This window comes from Sminthopsis crassicaudata, chromosome 1 (assembly GCF_048593235.1).
Source record: "Sminthopsis crassicaudata isolate SCR6 chromosome 1, ASM4859323v1, whole genome shotgun sequence".
NCBI classification, from domain to species: Eukaryota; Metazoa; Chordata; class Mammalia; order Dasyuromorphia; family Dasyuridae; genus Sminthopsis; species Sminthopsis crassicaudata.
The window spans coordinates 288664012-288678886 of NC_133617.1; the positions used below are offsets into that span (position 1 = coordinate 288664012).

At 33.5% G+C, this 14875-nt stretch overlaps 1 long non-coding RNA gene across 1 annotated transcript in view; it reads right to left on the reverse strand.

The window, feature by feature from the left end:
* The window catches only part of LOC141554030 (uncharacterized), a 475805-nt gene that overhangs the window by 131969 nt on the left and 328961 nt on the right, over positions 1-14875 (reverse strand). The window contains exon 5 of the long non-coding RNA XR_012485760.1: positions 11657-11982. This is a non-coding gene — a long non-coding RNA (uncharacterized LOC141554030). The remainder of the gene's footprint in view (positions 1-11656; positions 11983-14875) is intronic.

Here is a 14875-nt window from a genome sequence, read left to right on the forward strand (position 1 = left end):
CACATAATTGCACACATGATATATTTTTGATGCACTTCATATTCAATATGTTCATTTGAACATAACTGACATTTTGCCATTTTGAAACTCACATTGATGAGTGATCCAAATCTTGAGTGATCCAGAATTATAATCCACTTATATTTCCCCAATGTTTAGAGCAAGGACACACACACACATACACACACACACAAACACACACACACACCATCTTACCATCTTCCATGATTGCAGGCAGCAAAAGATCCTAGAGTGTAGAGTCCAAGTAATTTATAATTATCCATTTCTATGACTAGTAAATTAATAGCTCCTAATTTCCTAATCCCAGTAATTCAGATTTGCCCTTTTCCCTGGCCAAAATTATGTTTTCCTCCCAGCCCCTTGCTATATCTTCTCAAACTTTTATTCCCAACACTCTCCACTCTATTTCATCTTCTGCTCTTCCTTTTTCATTCTGTTTCCTAGAAAATCCATGCAAATCATTAATTTTTTCAATCTCTATTTCTTCTTTTCATACTTTTTAAATCTTATGGTCACAAAAAAGTTGGCTTTTTCTGGAAAATATTGCATCAGTAGACAGACTCTCTAGTGCTAGTTAATACTTTTATCATATTTTATTACAAAATGAGCTGAAAATAAATCAGAAAGTATCACTTGCTTGCAGCCTCTGTATAACAGTCATTGTGCTAGCTGCTGGGGACACAAGGACAGAACTTTTCCTCAAGAAGCTTACAATTATTAGGAAAGACATATCCATATTCATTTATATATATATGTATATATATATGCATATATATATATACATATGTGCATGTGGTAATGGAGGAAAAGGTTCAAGGATCTGGAGGGATAGGAAAAGTTTATGAGAGGTGATATGATAATGCAAAAATACTCATTTTGGAGGGAAATAAGAAGTCTGAATCAGACAGCTAGGTAACAGAGTAAATAAAATCCTACACCTGCACTCAGGAAGATCTGAGTACAAACATGATTTCAGAAACTTACTAGCTATGTGACTTTGGGCAAGTCACTTAATCCTGTTTACCTCATCTTCATCTATAAAATGAGCTAAAGAAGAAAATGGAAAACCACTATAGTGTCTTTGACAAGAAAACTCTAAAAGTGGTCATAAAGATTAGAGCAAAAATGAAATAACAGAACAGACATTTTAAGAGGAAAAAGAGAAGAGGAATTCCAGATAACAAGTGAGTAATAGATTAGAGATAAATGGATGATTAGATGGATTGATAGATAGATAGACAGATAGAGATAAATGTTTAGACAAATAGATAGATACACAAACAGCCATAGATAAGATGGATGGATGGATGGCTAAATGGATGGATGAATACATGAATAGATACATCAAAAATGGGAAAAATGGGGAAAAAATAGCTAGACAACTAGATTGACATGTGAGTGTTTGTGTGTGTGTGTGTGTGTGTGTGTGTGTAGACAGAAGTAATTTATTAATCACTTTCTATGGTCCAGGTCTGTGTACTGTTTTAAATGCTCAGAATATAAATGAAAGCAAAAAAGAAAGGCAGTCTCAGCCTTCAAGAAGCAAACATTTTTTATAGAACACAACACAGATTATTGATTATTTTTTAAAGCCAATGCAAAAGCATTATATATATATATATATATATATATATATATATATATATATATATATATATATATATATTGAAAAGAGAATGAGAATGAAGATCAGGAAACTACCCCACTTTTCCTGTCATTCAGGGTCATACTTGACTCTTTTTCCTTCTCATATCTAATTAATTCAAATTCAAATTTTCTCCAGCATCTCGTCCAGGATAGGCAATAGTGAGTTACTTCATTCAATCTCACCAATAGCCAGTGCCATTTTCAACTCCAAAGAATTCACAAAATTTTTTATATTTTGGCAAAGTGAAAGGACAGGAATCATGAAAATCAAGCATAAAAGTCACCATCTTCATGCCATTGGTATAAAAATAGATTAGAGTCAGATGACCAGGGTTTAAATCATATGAGTTAATCATATGAGTTTAATCATATAAGTAAAGTACTTTTAAAATCTGAAAATGCTATATAAAATTTAGATATAATAAGAATAATAAATATCACTATTGTTATTATAGCAATAGATGGTGAGTTTCATATATAGAAAAGGGTCCATATAATGGGGGCGAGATTTGTCTTTGAGTGGTTCCAAGAGAAACAGAACATACAACTCTAGTCTCTTCTCCTCTCACCCTTCTCCAAGGCAGGCTTTCTTTCTTCCCTGTACTCTGTTATTTTCTGGAAACCTATGGCTCCTAAAACTACATACTTAGCATCAGTTGAAAGTCACATGAAATACTGGAGAAACAAAGGGTGAAGGTTGGGTATGCAGGCAGGGCCTCAGATTTCATTTGTCACAGTAACCCTATCTTGTTTATTTATGAAGGCAGAGGTAGGGAGTCAACTCTAATCTACTTAATTTTTGGATACCTTGGAAATTCTAAATTATTACAAATCTTGGTATGAGCTATTCTTTTATTGATTCTCTAAATATAAATGTGTTGATAAAATAAAATTGTGATTCCTTCATTCTCACCAACACTTTATGTCCCTTTTAACTCCGAATGCTTCTTGGGAATGTTTCTATTTTAGCAAAACTAGAGGACATTGAACTTTTTAAAGTTCTATATTAATTTTAGCCATAATTATTAAATTTTCCTTCAGGTTCACAGTAGTCTAGCATAAACATTCTTATTTATCTAATATGCAAGCTTTCTCATTGATTCAATCAAAACTAGGAAAAATACCTTTTCCTTTGGGCTAGGGTCCTCTCACTCAATCCCAACCTGCAGATTTTTGGACATGACCATAAATCATTATTAATGACTAGTAGCTCTGTGAAGAAGGTAATAATAGCATGATCCATTTTGTGTGTGAGAAACTGAAGCTCAGAGAGGATTAGTTGAAAGCCAGTGGTCACACAGTCAATAAGTGGCTGATGTAGAATTTGTGCTTTGACTTCCAATTACAATTCCATAACTGGAAGTGATCTGCTGATTAAAATAACATGACTTTCTAGATGACAAAACTGAACTCCAGAGGTGTGACTTGGCTAAAGTTCCAGAACTAGTTACTGACAGAGTTTATCTCAGTGCCTCATAGTCATGGGAAGACAACCCAAGATTCCTCAAGTCTATGTCAACCACAAGATGGGATGCTTCAAACTGGGCTCAAAGTATTTATTGCTTGTCTCAGCAGCTAGGTTGCACAGTGGGTAGAGTGTGGACCTGAAGTCAGGAAGTCTCATCAAGTCCAAAGTTTCTTTGAGCAGTTACCAGCTAGGTGAGTCACTCAACCTCTTTGCCTGAATTTCTTCATCTGTAAAATGAGTTAGAGAAGGAAATAGTAAACCATTTTTTGCCAAGAATCCCTCAGTTGGGGTCATGAAAAGTTGAGCATGACTGAAAAATGTCTGAACAACAAATCTCTCATCTGAATAGGTATAGAAGAGTCATAGAAATCAAGTTAAACACTTTTTAGGCACAGCAAACAATAGAGGCTGTCTGTTAAAGTATTAAGAGATTGTTATCTGTATTGATGAAGAGAGTATCCATACTTATGAGGAAGAAATTAGAAATAAACTCATATCTAAAGAAATGCATGGGATCTTGACTTTCATACTAGAATGTACAAATCCTATTAAACAGTGAAAAAATATGTAGATATTTTGATTTCCACCAAAATATTCTATTGACATAAATTATAATTATACACATATAAATATATGTAACTATATTATATATTTTATATAAAAATATCACTTATGGTAGGTTTATTATTATATCAATTTTATTATTATCTTCATTTTATAGATGAAGGAACTGAGGTATAAGAGGGTTGTGTCTTCCTCCAAGATCATACAGCTAGCAAGTATCTGAGGTACTATTTGGAATTAGTTCTTTCTGACTCTAAGACTAGCATTCTAACCACTGCACCACCTACTTACCAGATAAACAGATAGATACATACATAGATAGATAGAATTATGGATAAAAATTTTAAAGGGCTGGAACTGAGCAGATGCACTTAGACAACCGAGCACTTAAAGCTAATTACCAATTGGACAATACTCTATTAACATATGCTTGGATAATAGCCCACCTACCATCCTGTGCTGACTCAATCTCTGGGTGTATACAGAGTAGTGTCAGAGTGATCAAAGGGTGGAGTAGGACAAGCAGGATCATTCTTTGGAGGGAGAGAGAGAGAAAGGAGGTGTGGAGATCCTTATATCTATTCCCCTGATGGTGACCCCCAAAAAACCAAGAATAAAGGCTTTTGCTTATCCTGACTCTGGCTGATTCTAAGGTATCTAGGGTACTAAGATGGTCGTTACAAAAAAACATTATCTAAATGCAAAGATTGACATATATATACATTTATATGTGTATGTGTGTGTATATCTATGTACATATAGATAGGTATACATACATATGTTAGAGATAGATTGCCTAGTTATTTATAGTTGATATAGATATAATTCATCATAAATATTTAATTATAATTTTGAAACTCTCTTAAAATTAACCATATTGATCTAAATAACCGAAGTATAAATATAAAATGTGCCAAACTGATCAAAATCTTGGAAATTAGGAATACTTGCATATATTTTTAAGCCACAACAATTAAGCATCTAAAATAGGAATTGGGAATCACAAAGAAATAGTAGGGTCACTCCATATAGAATTTAGCATTATTTTCTATATTTAACAGTAAAGAACTACTAAATCATGGAACTGTATGAAGATTTCAGGAAAGTGTTGAACAAAATCTATCATGTTTTCCTCAGGGGGAAGATAAAGAGATATTTACTAGGTAGCAATAATAAGCTAGGTTCAGAATTGGTTGAAATTTTCAGATTCAAAGAGGTATGACTTTCTTGTGTGTGAAAAGGGTTTTATAATTGTGTTCATAGAATTCCCAGATTTGTCTTGGCAGGTAAACTCCCAAGTATTTTGCATTGTTTACATTTATTTAAAATTGAATTTCTATTCTGAAAATATAAAGCTGCAAAGCTGCAACTTTGCTTAAATTGTTAATTATTTCAAGAAATTTTAATTGATGATTTAGCATTCTCTAAGTATAGCATTATTTTATCTGAAAAGTTTTGTTTCCTCATTGCCTATTTTGATTTTTTAAATTTCTTTTTCTTCTCCTATTGCTATAGAAAACATCTGGCAGTATATTAAATAAAAATGATTATAATGGAAATCCTTGACTTACCCTTGATTATGTTGTGTGATAAATACTGTTTAACATTTTAAAGAATGCTCTCTTTATTCCTGTTCTCTCCAGTGCTTTTAATAGAAACAGGTGCTGTGTTTTGTCAAAAGTTTTTTCAACATCTTTTGAGGTAATCATACGATTTCTGTTGGTTTTGATATTGATATGATCAATTGTGTTGATAGCTTTCCAAATATTGAACCAACCCTAAATTCCTGATATAAATCCCTCATGGTCATAATGTATAATCCTTCTTTTAAATTGCTATAATCATCTTGCTAGCATTTTGTTCATAATTTTTATATCAATATTCATTAAGGAAATTGCTCTATAATTTTCTTTCTCTTCTTTGTTTAGATATCAGTACCATATTTTTGTGATAAAAGAAGTTTGGTACGACTTCGTCTTGCCTATTTTTTCCAAATAGGGGTTAATCGTTCTTTGAATATTTGGTAGAATTCACTTATGAACTCATCTGACCCTATGGATTTTGTCCTAGGGAGTTAATTAATGTCTTATTCATTACTTTTCTATTATATCTTTGGTAAATATTCATTGATTTTGCTCAGATTCTCAGATATATCATCATACAATGACTTAGCTATCTTATTGGGGTTTTTTTTTCTAGTTTCTTTTCTTTTTTTTTAACTTTCAATCTAACCTTTGGCTTTTAGAATTTTCAATTTGGTGCTAAATTGAGGATTGTTAGTTTGTTCTTTATCTAATTTTTTGTTTTTGTTTTTGTTTTCTTTTTTTTTTAGTTGAATAGCCAATTCATTGGTCTGTTCTTTTCCATTTTATTAATATAAAATTTATAGAAATAATTTTTCCCATAAATTCTGCTTTGGGATGTTATCTCATTGATGTTATTCTCTTTAATGAAATTGTTAGTTTTTTCTGTGAATTGTTCAGTAACCCACTTATTCTTTAGAATTAGATTATTTCATTTCCAACTAATTTTAACCTGTTTTCTGCTTTCCCTTTTTTGAATGTATTTTTTATTGAATTATGATCCAGAAAAATATATTTGCCTTTTTACATTTGATTTTGAAATTTTTATGTCCTATTTTTGTGTAGGTGCTAAGTGTTGCTTGGGGAAATACATAATATATTTCTTTTTGTTCCCATTAAGTTTTCACCAAAAGTCTGTCATATCTAGTGTTTCCAATTTTCCATTGTCCTCCTTAGTTTCTTTCTTGTTTATTTTTTGGTTGGATTTATGGACCTTCTTTAAGAATTTGGAGCTATGCCATTTGGTGCAAATATGTACAGTATTGTTATTACTTCATTGTCTATGATACCTTTTAGCAAGGTGTAATTTCCTTCCTTATATCTTAATTAGGTCTACCCCTGTATCTTTATTCCAAGTATGTCTGTTTCAAGTGTGTTTCTTATAAAGAAAATATTATAGGATTGTGGTTTTTTAATGAACTCTATCAGCTTCCATTTTATGCAAGAGTTTATTTCATGCACACTCAGTTATGATTATTGTATTTCCCTCTACTCTATTTTTCTTCTTGTTCATCCTCTGTCTCCTTTTTACCCTGTCCCTCTTTTAGCATTACTTTGCCTTTATCTACCATCTCTCCAGATATGCCCTCTCTTTTGTTAGTCCCCATCTCATCCTTTACTGAAATCTCCCCTGCTACTTTTCTGTCAAATAAAATAGATTTCTATATTCAACTGACTGTGTATACTATTCCTTCTTTGAGCTAATATTTAGGAGATTGAGGTTCAATCAATGCTCATCATCCCCACTCTCATTTTCTCCCCACTTGAATTTAACTTTTTTTCCCTCTTAAAAATGCAAAATAATTTGTCATTCTACCTCTCATTTCTTCCTGTAGTAGTGTAATCCTCTTTCTCATTCCTTAATTATTTTTGTGTCATTCCCTCAAATTCACCTTATACTCTCTCTGTGTGTATATTCATCCTAGATATACTATTAGTGGTGCAGTTTTATATAAGAATTACAAGTATCACCTTCACATGTTGGAATATACAGTTTAGCTCTATTGAGTCTCTTATGTTTTTTTTCCTAGTTATGCTTCTTTTAAGTCCTCATATGGTACATTATATTTTGCATTCAATTTTGAACTTCTATTCATGAAACCTTGAAATCCTTTTCTTTCATTGAATGACAACTTTCCTCCTTGGTGTATTATGATTAATTTTGATGGGTAAGTGATTCTTGGTTATAGTCCTAGCTCCTTTGCCTTCAGAAATATCAAATTCTGTGACCTCTGATCTTTCAATATTTCAAGTGCCAAGTTCTGTGTAATACTGATTGTGGCTTCTTGATATTTGAATTCTTCTTCATGGCCACTAGTAGTATTTTTTCCTTAATCTGATGGTTCTGAAACTTGGCTACAGTATAATTTAGAGTTTTTAATTTGTTGATCCCTTTCGTGAAGATATCAATGACTTTTTTTCAATTTCTATTTTCCTTTCTTATTTCAGGATATCATAACAGTTTTCCTTGATAATTACTTGAAAGATGCTATCTAGGTCTTCTTTTTGATCATGATTTTTGTGTAGTCCAATGATTCTGATATCGGATCCATTTTCCAGGTTAGTTGTGTTTCTTATGAGGCATTTTACATTTTCTTCAATTTTTTTCATTTGTTAAAAATTTGCATTGCTGATTCCTTATGTCTCATAGAATCATTAGCTTCTACTTGCCCAATTTTAGTTTTTAAGATATTATTTTTCTCAATCAGCTTTTCTATTTTCCTTTCCATTTGGCCATTTATCCTTTTTAGGCAGTTGTCCAAGCTATTAACTGTTTTTATTATAATTATTTTGCATTACTCTCATTTCTTTTCCCAATTTTTCTTCTATCTCTCATATGTTTTGTAAGCTCCTTTTGAAGCTCTTCCATGAATTCTCTCTGGCTTGAGACCACTTCCCATTTTTTTTTTTGCCCACAGGTGTTTTGACATTGTTGTCCTGTTATGAATTTATGCCTTGGTCTTCCCTGTTACCATAATAATTTTCTAAGATTAGATTTTTTTGTTATTGTTGTTTTATCTTTTTTGCCTTTCCCTGTGTTTTTAAATTTGAGCTTTGCTCCCAGTGTTGAAGGAGCACTGTCTTAGCATTCTTGTGCCAGTTCCTATAGGCTCTGGTTGTTTACTTCATACTGCACAGATGTTACCCTGAGGTCCACAGGTGACCCTCATGTCTGATGCTGACTAAGAGGGTGGGCTGTGAGATGATGGCTGCTACTGGAGACTGTAGGATCTGGCAGCTTACCTGGGACTGATCTAGGGTCCTAGTTCTAGTGTCTGGAATATTTTGAGGCCCATTGAGATGCTTCTGCATTTCCCCATGGTTGTGCTAGTTCCTGGCATGTTCGTGCTGATAGCTGCCCATTTTCTTAGGCACCTCTATGGTTGGCATCTACCTATTTGCCCAGAGCTGTGCTGAAATATGTGGAAATCTGGACACTTACAGATGTCTCTTTGCCCACAATACATTGGAGCACTTGGTGGTCTGGCCACTGAAGGATGTCTGTTTATCTGGACTATTATGAAGTATGTGATGGAGATCTGCAAGGTCTACTGGCTCTGCTAAAGCATGTAGTTGGTCCTTTGTTGGCATCCACTCACTCTACCATACTGGGACTCAGGATTACTTGATGTTTTGCTGAGATGGGACTTGCTGCTGGCTCACTGAGAAGCTTCCTTTCATGTACTATGCCCTGCTTTTACCCAAGTGATATGTTAAAATTAATTGCCATGTCTTCACTAAGTTTTTTTCTACTCCAGGTAAAACCATGCCTACTTCTTTCAGCCAATCACCACTGAATTGGCCTTAAGAAGTCAATATATGGAATAAGTTAGAGCCAGGGAGATCTGGGCTCAAGTCCTCCCTCTGATGTGTCCATATTGACCATGTATTTCTGGGTAAATTATTTAACCCCACAATGTTCTAGACACATTTTCAAGTCTTCCAAATTTCCTGATCTAAAAGATTGTTTCACACCATCTCCCTAATGGTCCTGCTATTCAAGAACCTGTTTTGGGGTATTGTTTTATGGTTGTCTGCAGGTAATATGGGAGAGTTACAGTGATTCACAGCTTACTCTGTCATTTTGCCTCCTGCATGTCTGAGAAATATTTTTTTTAAATAAAGAAACAATTAAACATATATTACATTTTTAAGCCAATATGCACCCATTTAGATTTTCATGTATCATTTAGTAGTCATGTTTATATTTGAATTTAACAACACTGCATTGTTGGTGGAGTTGTAAAATGATCCAATCATTCTGGAGAACTGTGCATACCCTTTGATCCAACAGTGGTCTATATCCCAAGAGAGGATAAAAAAGGAAAAAGGACACACATATGCAAAAAAATTTGTAGCAGCCCTTTTTGTAATGGCAAGAAACTGGAAACTGAGTGGATATCCCCGAGTAAGTTATGGTAAAAGACTAGAATGAAATTTTATTGTGTTGTAAGAAATGCTGAGTAGGCTGATTTCAGAAAGGCTTGAAAAGACTTACATGAACTAATGCTAAGTGAAGTGAGCAGAATCAAGAGAACATTGTACACAGCAATAATAAGAATATGTGATGACCAACTGTGATGAATTTGGCTCTTCTCAATGATGAGGTATTTCAAGATAATTCCAATAGACTTGTGATGGAAAGTAACATCCACATGAAGAGAGAACTATGGAGATTGAATATGGATGAAAACATAGTACTTTTACCTCTGTTGTTCTTGTTGTTTCTTTTCTGATGCTTTCCTTTCAAGTGTTTTTCCCTTTTGATCTGATTTTTCTTTTGTGTGTGTTTGCAGAATGATGAATATGGAAATATGTTTAGAAGAATTGCATATGTTTAATCTATATTAGTTTGCTTGTTGTCTTGGGGAGAAGAAAGGGGAAAGGAGAGGGAGAAAAATTTGGAACACAAGATTTTGCAAAGCTGAATGTTAAAAAATATCTTTCCATGTATTTGAAATAATAAAATACTATTTTAAAATAAAATAAAATAAACAAAAATTTAAAAAATAAAATAAATGCTGTTTGACTTGGCCCTGTGTTTTTTTCAATTTTTTTTTAAATTAATGCCTTGGAAGAAAGCATAGATGGTACACCAAAAGTTTCAGGTGAGATGAAATCTGGAAAAGTAGTTAATATTCTAGAAACCAGTAATTTCCCCCCCCACAAAAAAAAATCAAAGAGCTTTATTTAGATGAAAATGTTAACAGGGATAAATGTGAAGTACTCCTTCAGTTTAAAAAAATCAATTTTATCAGTACAAGATAGAAACACAGTTAAATAGCAATTGATCTATAAGATATCAGGGATAGGTAGCTATTGCTACCCGTAAACGACATAACCTGCACTTTCATTGATTAAGGCTTAATGTTCAAAACCAGGAATATGATAACTTCTATATCTTCTGCCTTCTTGAGACCACTCCTGAAGTCCATTTTAGGAAAGAAACTGATAGGCCAGAAAATATAAAAGGTATCTCAGCCAGAATGATAAAGAGTTTCAAGATAATATCATGTAGGTACAGGGATTACATCTGTGATTTCAATGGCATAAGAAAGTACTAGAAGAGTAAATTCTAACAATACAGAGTGGGTACTACTCTTGAACATGTGTCTAGAATATTGGGGGGTTAAACAACTTACCCAGAAATACATAGTCAATATGAACATATCAGAGGCAGGACTTGAGCCCAGATCTCTCTGGCTCCAAGTTCAGCTCTCTAACAATTATTCCATACTCCATATTGACTTCTTAAGTCCAATTCAATGGTGATTGGCTGAAAGAAGTAGGCATGGTTTTATCTGGAAAAGAAAATACTTAGTGAAGACATGACAACTAACTTTAAGTATTCAAAGTATTGTCACATGGAAGGATAATTAGATTTATTTTCTTAGGCAAGAAGAAATGGCAGTCAAATTTTAGCTTCATGTCCAGAAAAACCTCCTAAAATCAGAGCTTTCTAAAGTGGGATGGCCCTCATGCAGGACAAATGAAGTTCCTCATCAATAGGAAATCTTGCAAAGAAGGATGGAAGAGCACCAGTTGGGATTTCTGTAGTAAGAAGCCTTGTAGATCTTCAAGATTTTTCCACTTCTGAGATTCTGTGATTTTTGAGCCCTTAAAACTCTATAGTTTTAGACCAAAGATTATACCATAAACCCATTTCTACTTTTAAATATTTTTATGAGAAATAACACTAAGCTAAGACCCAAGACATCTCATTTCTAGTTCCACCCTAACTATGTCACTTTGGGCAGCCATTGAACCACTCTTGACCTGTTTTCTCCTCTTCAAAATGAGGGGGTTGAACTAAATGGACTCTTAAATCCCTTCTAGTGCTCACTTTATATCAAGGTACTGTGAATAGACATACCTGTTGGGGTTTTGTCTGAATAAAACCCAGTGTCATGACTGGGCACAGCAGCAGTGTCCTTCTATAGAGAATTTGGTTTGAAGCCAGCAGATAGGTTTGCTTGAATCCATTTTCTTTCCTTGGCAGGGTGACCTCATGGGCCTTTGCCATCACTTCTCTCTTTGATGAAGCAGCTGGCCTTTGAGACAGGAACTGCCAAGAGTCACTGTGGTGAGTTTTCCTTTGTAGTAATTTTTCTCTTTTTCATTATGTTTGACATTTTTGCAATGGTGCTTTGATACAGATTACACCCACTGCCTACTCCAGCGTGCTGGTGAGTAGAAACTCTGCCAAGATACAAAAGCACAAGTCCAAAAATTAAAAATGACAAGCTCTAGTATTCCTTCACGCTATTTAGTTCCATTATAAAGAATAGCTATTTGGGATTCAGTGAAGCTCTATAATGGTCAAATGTGCCCCAAGAAAAATATTTGTATTTTCTTCAATTTATAATTTGATGATGAATGGCTGAACTAATGATGGAGGACCCTGCCATTATAGACTTAGGAAAATCATTGTTGAGCATTGACCTCATGTTCCTTCCCTCAGACAAACCAGCATCTCAAACAGAAATGTTTTCATTATTTTTTCCTTGCTTCTTTCTTTTCTTATTTGTTATTCATCTTATTATTTCCTTAAACACCTATGCCTTCTTGACAAGAATAGGTTATATAAATGACAAAGGAGATAAGAATAATAGGTAATAATAATAGGCCAATATCTAGTGTTGTATGCAGTTATAAAGAATTTTTATGAATACACACATTTTGTTATTCTCTAACCTTAATACACAGGATCCCCTGCTTGAAATAATCAAGAGATGACACCACAAAGTAGGATGGGTTGAGCCTAAAATGCTATGGCACTGAAATCAAGAAAACCTTACTGTTCTAAAATCTGCCTTTGAAAATATGCAAAGTACAATTCACAGTCCAAATCAATGTATAAACATCTAAGGACTATTTTGAATAGTCTAACCTAAAAAAGGATGGATTTGCATTCAGAGGACCAATATTTGAACCCTGGTTTCACCTGACCTACTGCTTATGCGAATCTAAGAAAGTTACCTAATCTTTAGGACTCAGTTTGTTCACCTGTAGAATGAGGAGATTGGATTAGATAGGCTGTAGGGTTGTGTTTAGCCTATAATTGGTAGGTTTATGACCTCTAAGAACAGTTTCTTCCCACCTCTTCTTTTCCAGGAGCACTTCCAGAAAAGCAATTGGAATGCTAAGGATTTGAAGTCATAAACTAAGAATTAAAGTTAAATGTCACCTTTCAAACTGACTTGCTATAAATATGTATTGGATTGGATTGGCTGGATTAAAATTAATTGTAACTAGTATTATATTAGAAATCATGACTTGAATAGAGCACCAGGAGGACTTCAGTTCAAATTTGAATTCAGACATTTAGCACTTAATCCCAAATTACTTAACCCCAATTGTCTAACCACCACAAACACAAATCCAAAGAAAAAGAAATCATGACAACTGGAATTGCATTCCTAATTGTCTCACTCGTTGACCCTCAGTTTCCTTATATTTAAAAAAAATGATATGCCTGGTATTTTACATGTATTTTTTTTAAAAAACAGTTCATTACTTGAAGAGTTTATTTGACATGATCTTAGGCAACTCAATTTTTCTAAGTCTTAATTTCCTTATCTAGAAATATTCCTTGCTATATATTCCCTATGTTTGACCCATTCACCATCCCTTTGTGTGACCACTCTTCCCAGTGTTGGTGTGTGTATTTTTAGGAAAATATGGCCCCCAGGCTTCTGATGAAATATTCTATGACAACATTTTTTCTAGCCTATTCTATTTCACTAGATATTTTGCTTTGAACTCTGTTTTCTGGCTAAGTAGTTATAAAAAGCCAAGTTCATTAATGAGGGTTTTTGAGCTACGTTTTGAGCAGATGTAGATATACATCCTTCAAAATGAGGTAGATATTCTCAGGTCTATATGTGATAGGGAAAGGCTCCAGTTGCCATATTGAAAAAAATGTTTGTTGAATTGAATTGGTGATGAATGAATTAATTAAAAAGCAGTTATTAAGTGTTTACTATGTGTCAAATATTGTTCTATGCTTAACTCTTTTTAAAAAAAATAGGAAAGTTTCTGCTTTGAAAAATTACTAATATTAATACAGCACTTATTATTGCTAGGCACACTGTACAATCATTATCTCCTTTGATCCTCATAATAACCCTGGAAGATAGGACTAATAATGTCCGCATTTTACAAATGAGAAAACTGGGGGACATGAAAGTAATATATATCTATCTATAGATAGATAAGTAGATAGATAGATAGATAGATAGATAGATAGATAGATAGATAGATAGATAGATAGATACTACATAGCTAGTAGGTATTTGAAGCTAAATTTGAATTAAGATCTTTCTGATTCCAGGCTCAAATATCTTTCCAATATGACAAATAACTGTCCCTAAGACATTAATTTCTAATTGAAGGCGATAGAAAGTAAATGGAAGTAAATGGAAGAATGCAAAAGGGAAAAGAAAATAAAGAACTACTATCCAAGTTCTGTAGTTTAGGGAAGGTTTTAGCAACATTCAAACAGCTTATTAGATCACACATGCTTGCTTTCTGGTGACTTCTCTTCCAGATACATAAGATGTCTGGTGGTATCCTTTTCACTATAAATTATCTGTCTTATGAGGAACTGGATACTTCCTTGATTGCTAACAACCAACAGCCACACTTATCTCAAGGGCCACCAGGGGCATGGAAAATGTCCAGTATTTCTCAAAAGTCTTAATTTAGCTTTATGTTTGAATAGTTTAGCTTTAATTCAGCTAGAAGATGAATGGGAGGTACTGAAAGTCCCAAAGGTTTAGTAGTAGGGCTAATGGCTAGACCCCAATAGTCTTCTTCCCAAAAAAGATGACTCCTACTCCCTTATTAACCAAGACTACAATATATACATATATTATATAGTTATATACAATATATATGTGTATGCTTTATATACAACATAAATATAGGTAATATATATACTTAGTGGGTTTTGCATTCCCTCCCTCTAAGGGGGCTCCTTTAGAGCAGACACTGTTTGATTGTTTGTTTGTTTTTTTTGGGGGGGTGTTGAAGTGTTTGGTTATTATTGCCATTGTATCTTCAGCATAAAGCTCAATGGCTAGAATATAGT